This window comes from Pinus tabuliformis, chromosome X (genome assembly GCF_031772625.1).
Source record: "Pinus tabuliformis cultivar Carrire ecotype Pingquan chromosome X, CPIR1, whole genome shotgun sequence".
Lineage (NCBI taxonomy): Eukaryota > Viridiplantae > Streptophyta > Pinopsida > Pinales > Pinaceae > Pinus > Pinus tabuliformis.
Window position 1 is genome coordinate 960,690,571 of NC_142308.1, and position 10,438 is coordinate 960,701,008.

General features: G+C 38.2%; 1 pseudogene; it reads right to left on the bottom strand.

Annotated features, from left to right (window-relative positions):
* Nucleotides 1–7,434: 7,434 nt before the first annotated feature.
* On the bottom strand, nucleotides 7,435–9,363 carry LOC149142907 (lysine-specific demethylase JMJ27 pseudogene; annotated as a pseudogene).
* Between the last annotated feature and the right edge of the window lie 1,075 nt (nucleotides 9,364–10,438).

Consider the following 10,438-nt stretch of genomic DNA (forward strand, 5'->3'; position numbering starts at 1 on the left):
CTCTTTACCGCCAGAAGAATTTAATAGGGTACAAAAACTGTTCCTATGGAAAACTTAGGCTATAGGGCTGGACAAACAAGGAAAAAGTGAAAGGCAGGGCAACGAAGGTGTGAAAACCATGAAAAACACATCGGGATTAGCTCCCAGAATTCCAGGAAAGAAAAGAGGCAAAAAAGCATAACGATTATTAAATGGAATGTGGAAAGCTAATATACATTCAGTAAGATAAAGATCTAACCAGCTACTCCCTTTACAAATCTTTAATAATGAAGTTTACATCTTGGATAGGTGCAATTTTTAATTTTCCAATTTCCCTTAGCATCATTGCCATCCAATATCATGTTTAGCATATTCACCTTCACATTACACTGTTTCTTAGAAAAATAAGGACACTTGTAGTAGTTTGCAACCGACTTCTAAGCTTGCCCAAATTCACATGAAACACATATTTTCCTTAATGCTCAATACATACTTACTGTCTCAATACTCGACACCTAACATACAGACAAGCTTGTAGATGAAGCCCTAATTTCTCAATACCCAATATCTGAAAGGCCAATGGTCGAGCTATCAAGCCACCGGCCCTCAGGAAGAGGCTAGAGAGTGTCATTGATACTAATTATTGATATCTTAACATCCAAAATCCCAACATCCACGTCGTCACTATATGGTTACCACCTATACAACACCTCAGTGCCAAGTCAACCTTCCATTGCCATGTCAACATGCCACATTGGTATGCCATGTCATCTAGACCCACATGGTGCCACATCATAATGAGACGTTAGCATGTCAAATCAACTGCCACACAATTGACATGCGGTATCCCTGGGTCCACATCCACTCATCACATCATTACTCTATCGTTATCAAGGTTTCTTGTTGGCGACTAGTGTCCTACTTACTAATATCTATTACCAATATTGTGACATTTTGATAGGTCGATGTACAAACAACTAATACATTTCATTAGTGTTGGTTGACCTTGAGGTGTCCTTAATACAGTTAGCCCGACATTTGACCTCTTAATGGACTATAGTCCCCAACCATCAAGTGAGAGTCCTTGAACCCTCTATCTCCATGAGCTAATGGATAATGTAGGATAATATGTTAATATCGAGGACATCTAACCTAGACTAGGTTAGTTGGGGCTTTTTGCACAATTAGGTGATGAGGAGCACTATTTGCCAGCATTATAAACCATAGGTATATAAATGTTGTATGGGTGTTAATGTGAGGATTTGCCCAACAAAGATGACTTTTGTTGGGGCCTTGGACATCATCTAAAAAGAAACACCATTATCATCCTAGGGCCTATGAATGGTTTTTAAGGTTTAGCAATAATATAAATTATGCACATTGTACAAAACCACTTCGCGGTGCCTCTAAGGTGAATGGTTTATAGAATGCAAATGTGTATTTATATAATTTATAAGATGCAAAGGTTAGTTAATATTATATGGTTTGTATTAATAAAATAAATGCACAAATTAATAGCACTGCTTGCAAATGAACATTTAAAAAATTATTATGATGAAGACTTTTCAAACAATTTTGTGAGAAAATTCAAAATTTTGTGGGAAATTCAAATTTTGTGGAAAATTTCAATTAATAGAACTGCTGGCAAATGAACCTTTAAAAAAAATATTATGAAGTAGACTTTTCAAACATTTTCTGTGAAAAAATTTAAATTTTGTGGGAAAATTTAAAATTTCGCTTATCTCCTTGGCTGGGCTTGGTTCGGCTCGAATTGTCTGTTTTATCTCCTTGCTCGAAGTCCCACAGCATGAACATTCTCTTCCAAGGATTGATTAAGGTGTCGCTGTCACGGTTCACACCCAGTGGGAAAGCTTATTTTCTGAACCAGCTATCTTATATTATTATATGATATTTGGCAAGTTATCTGGTATTCAACGATTTGGGAAACTTTTGATAGACATATCAGTGTGCTTTGAGGAACAATAGCCAAGACAGGTTTAACAGCTCTGCATTTACTGCTATTTTTTCTGTGAGCCGATCTTCCATAGTTTTTGCCTAAAACAGGTATGTGTTTTAGCTTTCTCTTTGTTTTCTTAAAAAATAGCTCGTTGAAGATAGGGTGTAGAAACTGCAGGCAAAATTTTCATGTATGTTTTTATTTTCTAGATCCTCTCCAGTGCCATTCCTGCCTCCTCTGTAGCCTCCTCTATATCCAGCTCACGCACCTCCTTAGTTGTTCCTGGGGTCACCTCCTCAACTCGAAAATAATTTCTTTTGAATCATTTTTCGATTGTATGGAGGGCGCAACAATTGTTCCTGGGGTTTTCGATTGTATGGAGGGCACAAAAGTTGTTCCTGGGGTCACCTCTTCAACTCGAAAATAATTTCTTTTGAATCATTTTTCCATTGTATGGAGGGCACAACAGTTTTCATTAGTATTAGTATTTGGAGGGCATTTCTCTGTCGAGGCGTACCATCCCACTTTCTTTGGTTATCACAGAGTTTTCCCTGATCAGTTCCTGCCCTGCAATCATCTTTGACATTGCTCACATGCCCATCATAACTGAAAATGGGCGGATGAATTCAAAGGCATCTCCACTTCCCCTAAATTACTTTTTTTGTTTGCACATCAAATCGAAGGTTTGAGGAGATGATTGATCAAGAGGGGGCACATGTACGCCTAGTGCCGATTTTGGTGGAGATTAAGAAGGGGACCCTCCGCTCTCAGTTTTTTGTAAAGTTATGATTATGCTTAGGGCATATCTTATGAATCATTAGGGGTGATGGATCCTTTGGGTAAAAAACCTTGACAAATTAGATCTCTTTTGTGGAGAGTAGAGTGAAGGTTAGCCATTTCGTCTGCGGATGGGGAAGATTTGCGATCGCACACACAGACATTTGAATTGCAGAGACGGAAGTAGAAGAGACAGGGACCATAGCAGAACGAGGAAAGTAGAAAAGACGCACAACAAGCGATATCATAGCAGAACGAGGAAAGTAGAAGCGACAGGGACCATAGCAACTTCCTCCCACTCTAGCGAGAATCATTACATCCCGTCGTATACCCTACCAGATTCCCGGTCGTTGCAGATTTCGTCATAAAATTATATTAAAACACCCGTGACTATTGACCTTCCAAAAAATCATAAAAATTTTGTTCTTGGCACTTCTGCACTTGCTAAGACAACGATGAAGGAAAAAATACTGGTTGTGGTTGAGCAGTATACGGATATCTACACCGCAACCCAAAACTGGGTGAATTTAGCCGATCTTGCATTGCAAAACCTTGATAGGGGTACACTGATTTTATCAATATGATACATATGTTTGTATAGTTTTTTATTTTCTTAATCATATGACGAAAACCAGAATACAAGAATATGGGTTTCAATGCTTCACAATTGTTAAGTTCTTGAGGCTCGGTTGCAACTTGGAGAACTAGGAATATTTTGAGAAGAGTATATATATTTTTTTCAATCCATGTCCTTGCCTTGCAGGACATTGAGAGGGGTATATAGATTCTTATCAATGGAAAACAATTGCCGTTTGTGTGGTTGTTTATGATCTTGCCATTTATTCACGTATTTTTGTAATATGTAAAAAGTTGCAACCTCATTAAATGACACTTACACAGCTAGAATACACCAGTGCTACCTCTAGAGAGATAAAATCAGCTGCGTTCATCTGATTCCTCAGTGCTCAAGATACTGGCCCATTGTATACACATAATCGAAGGGATTATCCTTCGCTTTGACAAGTGAAATAGCCAGTAAACTCAAGGCAGCAATATCAAGATGAGTCCATATGTGCTACATTATTAGATTGACTTCGTAAACTGATATCTTGTTGTCTGTTCAGATTGTTGGGGCTACCTTTAGATTCTTTCTTTTTGATTGTACAGACTTTAAACACATACCCAACCCATTTCCTTGTAAGCATTACTAAGCATAGGATGATAATATGGGGCATTTTCTTGGATCAGATTCCAGCTTAGTTATTTCCTCTGCTTTTGGGCATATGTAAAGTTAAGTGCATTTTAATGGAATGTGATTGCTTGTTTCTGTGTTAAGATATCTGCAAATTTCCTTGCTGACACTTTCACATCAATGTAGCAGAAGTCCTTATAATCAAATGGGTATTTATCCCAGGAGTTTATTCTTGTGCATTCTCAAACTTTCAAGGCTTGCATATGTGCCATAAATCATAGACAAATACCCAGACTTGGAAGAAAACTCAAAGTTAGAACCTCTTTTGACAGCGTATAGGTCCTCCTCATAAGACAGTTGTAGAGACTTCTCCCTTCAACACGGTTATGGATTTGTTGTAGAGAAAGACTTAGTTATGGATTTGTCTGTCTCAAAAAACAAAGGAGTTTTTTATATCTAAATATGGAGGGGAGTAGGGCCTTTTTTGGGAAAATTTGCTTTCAATCTCATAATATCCGACCACTAGATTTCAATTTTATTCTTCAATATGTTAATTAAAACCTCCCACGACATTTTTCATTTAGTGTAATAGAATTTGGCCTTTGTTCCCAAAAATATTTTCTAAATAGAGTGCCACCATTTACCAGTCCTAAAATTTGAGTGATTTCCTCAATATTATTTCAATTGTAACCTTTAGGATTAGCTTTCTGTTTGCATCATCTTTCATGCCAACATTAGAATTCGATATTCTCCTTTCTAATGCCAGCCAATTGTTCTTAAATATTCCAGATATTGTCACAGTTATCTTTATGTCATCTTGCATACCTGAAAGATATACTAGGGTTAATTATATGTTGCAACATTACAATTTTCATCAGGCTTAGAATTAATAATATATAAAACAATATAATGATAGCTAGCCAAACCAAAATTTTGGACTCTACCTACATCATCGCCATGTCTGATTTCTCATTATTTCCATGCATTCTACAGGTGTAAAGAAAGGAACTGTAAATACTTGTGAAAGATAGATTTTCAATAACACCATATGCATCATTCATGCACCCACTTAGACTGTAAAGTTTAACCAAGGGCATATTGCATTGCTCTGGGGAAAATTCCATAATATTGACTTATGCATTGAAAATAATGTCAGTTCTCATCAAGTAAACCTGAATGGCTACAGGCAGAAAAAGCACCAAGAAAGTGACATGATTGGGCTTGATGTGCTATGCTTAACCTTTTCAGAATGAAAAAGCTGAATATTATTATATGAGGGATATAAAGTTCAAAATTTACATCATATACACTCCCATTTGCAGAGAAAACCAGATGAAATCACCATGGGAGAATTCCAGTGAATAGCTAAGGAAAATTTGACTGAAACATAGTGTTCTGGGAGATCTCCAAAACAAAACATGATCACATAGAGAAACAGGAAACATATGGATGTACAGAAACATCATGTACACCATCCATAAACAAGATGATAAAAGAAACAGCCACATAAAGATCAGAGACCTGTCCATGGAAACCTGTGAAGAAAACAGAAATGAAACTAGAAGTCCGGCAAAATAAACTCTTGGATATGATAGCTTACTCCCTCAGATAGAACCTAAAAAAACCAAAAACCAGTAGCATCCTGTAGACCTGTTTTAGACAGTGAACTGCGAATATGGTGGATAGAACTACCAACCATGGAATCCCAGGAAAAACTGATCCTCCCCATCCAGCCAATCAAATGTGGAACTGTAATATGGATCTTACCAGAGATGTAGTCGACCATAACCTTCGAATCCCCAAAAATGGAAACATGTTGTAGATTAAGGAAGAGGCAAAATTTTAATAACTCTGCGAGAGCCATGGCCTCCGCTTTACTATTAGAACCACTCCCCCCGTTCCAGTGAATGGAGAACTGAGTGCTTTCATCTACCATGATCAGGATGCCACAGCCACATGTGCCTTGCTGTTCCGCACCGTCGAAATACGCCTTTGGGAAGGGAGAGATTTCCAAAGATTGTTCAGTGGATTCGCCCCTTCTTTGGATAATAGCTTTCTGTGGAAGGGCTTCATAAGTAGCAACGATTTTAACAAAGATTTCTGAGCTAGCCATTTTTGAATCGTTAAAAATGATGTAGTTCCGCCATTTCTAGATGTGCCACAGGGTAGAGATTATTATCCTTCGCCAATTTAACTTCTGTACGCTGCACCAGAGGAGCATATCCATTATTGAAGCATGTGCCTTGAGTTTAATTCCATAACTATTCTCCAGAAACTGCCAAATTTGCTGAGAACGATAGCATCTTATGAACAGGTGATCATTATTTTCCCCTTCAGATCTGCACAGAGGACATATGCCTGGACCGATCCATCCGCGCTTCCTCAAATTCTCCCAGGTTAAAATCTTATTATGAAAGGTGAGCCACGCGAAGTGTATCATTTTCGATGGACAGCCATCCTTCCAGTAAATGTGAGGAAATATCGGATTGATCGGGGATCGTTTTGATTGCAAGATGTGCTGATATACTTCTTTGACCCTTATATTATTCATCTCCTTTGAGTGGCTCCATATTAAAAAGTTAGATTCCACATTGCGAAATATTCCACAATTCCTAAGACTCACCCTTATGAGATCCCACTGATTTGCTATCGAGTGAGGCATCTGAAGTGTGTCTGCGCTTTTCCATAGTGGAATAGGCCCCTGCCATTCATCAATCAGACTATCCCAATAGAAATATCCCCTTCTGTGGAAGAAATTCAAAAGAGATTAAGGAATTTTAGACACCCCGCTGCTTCCCTTAAAATGATCTTTGCCAATAAGAATCTTGCTACCATTTTGAAAATGCCAGATATGATTCTTCAGAAAATAAGATTCAATCTTGCGGAGGCTATTCCAAATAGATGATCCATATGGCACCCCAATCATTCCTTTTCTGTACCAGAAAATAAAATCCTTCCTTTTTAAATATTTCGCCTGAATCATGTTACACCATGGACCAACACCATGAATAGCCTCCACAAAGATTTGCATAAAAGGGCCCTTCCAAAAGATTGCATATCAAGTAAGCCCCAACCGCCCATGTTCTTTGGCAAAGAGATGCTGGCTAATTTTTTGAGATGAAACTTCCTCTTGTCTGCTTGGCCTCCCCAGATGAAATTGGCAGACAGTCTATTCAAGCTTTTAATAATGCTTACACGAATAGCAAATAAATGAGCCCAGTAGACTGTGAGCTGGTTCAAAACTGATTACACAAGAACTACTCTTCCCGCCAGTGTTAGACACTTGAATTCCCATGCTGATATCCTTTTGTGGAATCTGTCAAGGATCCAACTCCAATCGGATTTTGTGTAGCCATTTGCTTTGATCTGGAAACCCAAATACTTCATACCACAGCTGATAGGTTGCGCTTTGATTCCAAATAGTTCTGATAACCATTCTATAGCTTCTTGATTATTTTCATTGTGATAAATTGCAGATTTCTCATTGTTGACTATCAAGCCCGTAGCCATCTGAAAGTTTTTAATAATTTCATAGTAACATGTCCAGGTAACCCTTCAAGTTTCTAACTTGATGAGGACATCCAGCTGGAATAAAAACTGCCTCACCAAGGTGTTGTTCAAATCTCCATGGCTCTACTTGGTATTCCTCTTTCAATTTCTTTTTATGACCTTCATTCAAGTAAAAAGTTTGATCATGAATGGGGTGGACAACCGAATCAACCGATACATTTCTGCTATGTCTGAAGTCTTGACAGTGCTTTAATAAATAATCCTGTAACTTTGGTATGTCCTCTCTCCGGAAAATGTCCCAAAGAGCCCCACCACGTGTGACATCTAAACTATTCTCTCTATTGGCAATCCTTCCTTCCACCTTTGTTGGTATTGTACCAAGATCCTTTTGTTCACTACTATGAGCTTTCCACTTTTCTGAACCATCATATTTTGCTCCATCTATATCCCAATTTTGCTCTTCCATATAATCAAGAGACTTTGCCCTCAAACTAGATTCAATGTCATTATCATTAAGGCATTCATCAATAGTTTGACTTGAAGAAACTTTTCTGTTGCTTTGAGACACAGAAACATCAAATGATGATGCCTCAATTTTAGTTGTTTTTCCTCTTCTTCACCAAAGGAATTTCCAATCCTATCTGAGTCTTCATAAAGTTCTTCCGAGTCTAATGCTCTTAATGATCTTTGAATTTTATCTATCTTAAGTTGCTGCCACCCTGGGAACTTGACTTCAGCTGTATGAGTCAATACATTTACCACATCATACATATCACAGTGCAGCTTAGTAACAAAATCACCTCGGCCAAGTTCTTCACTTGTCCCATAAGCAATGTAAGTTCTGGGTCCTATATCAGGCTTTAAGCAATTATCAGGAAGCTTTGCTGCCAGATTAAGAAGGCCCCATTCAGGATGTGTGTACTCATGAAAGGGCAATGCATTAATGAATTCAGCTCTACGGCGTGGTAAACGTTCTTCAAAGAAATTTCGTGGTGGCCAATCCTTCAGCTTCAACATCAAAGTCCAACCATTTTTATGCATTTGACCATCTGCGTACCCTTTGAAAAATTGGTTGACGCTGATTTCAATTTCGCATCAATTTAAGCAATCAATGGCCTTTATCTTTGTCTCCTCATTAAACTTGCCATTCATAGTCTCTCGAACAGGCCGCAACATGACCAATGGGTCCCAGCTCAGACTGGAAGTGCCTTCAAGAACATTCAGCACAATGACCGGTTGACCTCTAATCCAGTGTTTCTGGAAATGCTCAAGGCCTTCTTCTTTAGTATCCTGTATAGTTGGACAGTACAAATAATTGTCACTGTTGTCCTTCCTATGAGCTGCTTGGCGTAAATTCCTTTCAGAATATCCATTTTTCCCATAAGAACCAGACTTGAAGCATGAGGTACAGGAGTGAGAAATTTTCAAGCCCTCTGCGACTTTGCGGCTGCTGGCCATTTCCTCTGCCTCTTTGTCAAGTTTTGCAATCATATTCATTCTATAAATGCGTTTTAATTCTAATAAATGACAACCACAGCCACCATATTCGGCATGGAATGCTACCATCACTATTAGCCTTCCAATCTGGTAATCTGTCTGTAGGGTCTACAGTGCTATTGCTAGTAACCTGGGAGTGAAGCTCCCAACCTGATCTTCCGCCCGACACCTTTGTTTGCTTATTTCTTGGTAATCCCTCTCTAGAATAACCTCTATCTGTAGACTGCTGTTGGGCCAATTCTGCTTTACCACCACCTGGTTGACAACCTTCTCGAAGACCCCGACAACAACTGAGACAAAGATCATATGAACAATATGGGCATTTCCGATGGTAATCAACAATTGATGTCTTGCAGTTGTCACAGAACAGATGCTCATCTGCATTAAGTTTGGCTTTAGGAATCTCCGGCTTTATTGTTGGTTCACCGAATGCCTTATTATTATATTCCATAACAGACATCCAAGAATATATGTGTGACATCAATTTGCTTGATTGCACATCAATTCTGTCTTTAGCGGAAGAATGTGCTTTTAGCATTGAGAAGACGTGATCGTTCAATGTACTCGACTTCTTTGCATTTTCCAGATCCTACCCATAATTCGTTGGTTTTGATGTTTCTCTTGATGTCAAATATGTTATTACTACATTATCCACTTCTACAGCATTAATATTTGTATACACAAAGTCAAATAGGTCAAAGTGAAGTTGTTGACAAAGCAAGTATATTATTGTACAACCTCCCCAAGCTACTAAATCACCAAATCGTTGTTGATTTCCTATTAAATCTTCAATCATCTCTCCACAAAATACAAATTGAAGGCTGCTATAAATCCAATAGAAATCTCTTGAGGAAGTAATGTCGATGAAACCTTTCTTTAGAGTTGGATCCCATTTATCACGCACCATGTCCAAGGCTACACTCATGAAAGCAAGAGTGTAGTCTAAAACACTTCCTATCTGTATATTGCTGATATAGAATGAATAAGTTGCTTCAACTTGCTTGGACATGGTATGAATGATGATGGCTAGAAGCAAAGTGGATGTGACAAAACTTCATTTGTTGCAGCATTAAAAACAGTTACAATAGAATTTTTACCACCTTCCAGAATTATTTTCTATTTTCATATGGAGCATATAGATTAAGGATACGAAATCTTGTCAAATAACCCCGACAATATCCCGATAAAATGATGCCAACGAAGGATTTGTAAGCCAAAAGGGAGAAAATGTTGGGATTCCATATAGCGGAAAGACCTCCAGAATTCCTTAGTGGATTGGTTGTGTAGACCGCCCAATTTGGGCATAAAATCAAGAGGATATTCTGAACTTTGTCCCTATCTACCATTGTTTTCTGTAACAACACCAAAGCAGGCTTTCTGGTTTGAATTATATTATGCAGTGTTCGACAAGACTGTAGTGATCCAAAACTTCTGATATTTAATGACATGATCCTCAATTAGATTGGGTTGCTACGGGATAGTCTTTTATAAGGACCCGTGAATATGAGGTCTTTGTTTCTTCGTAT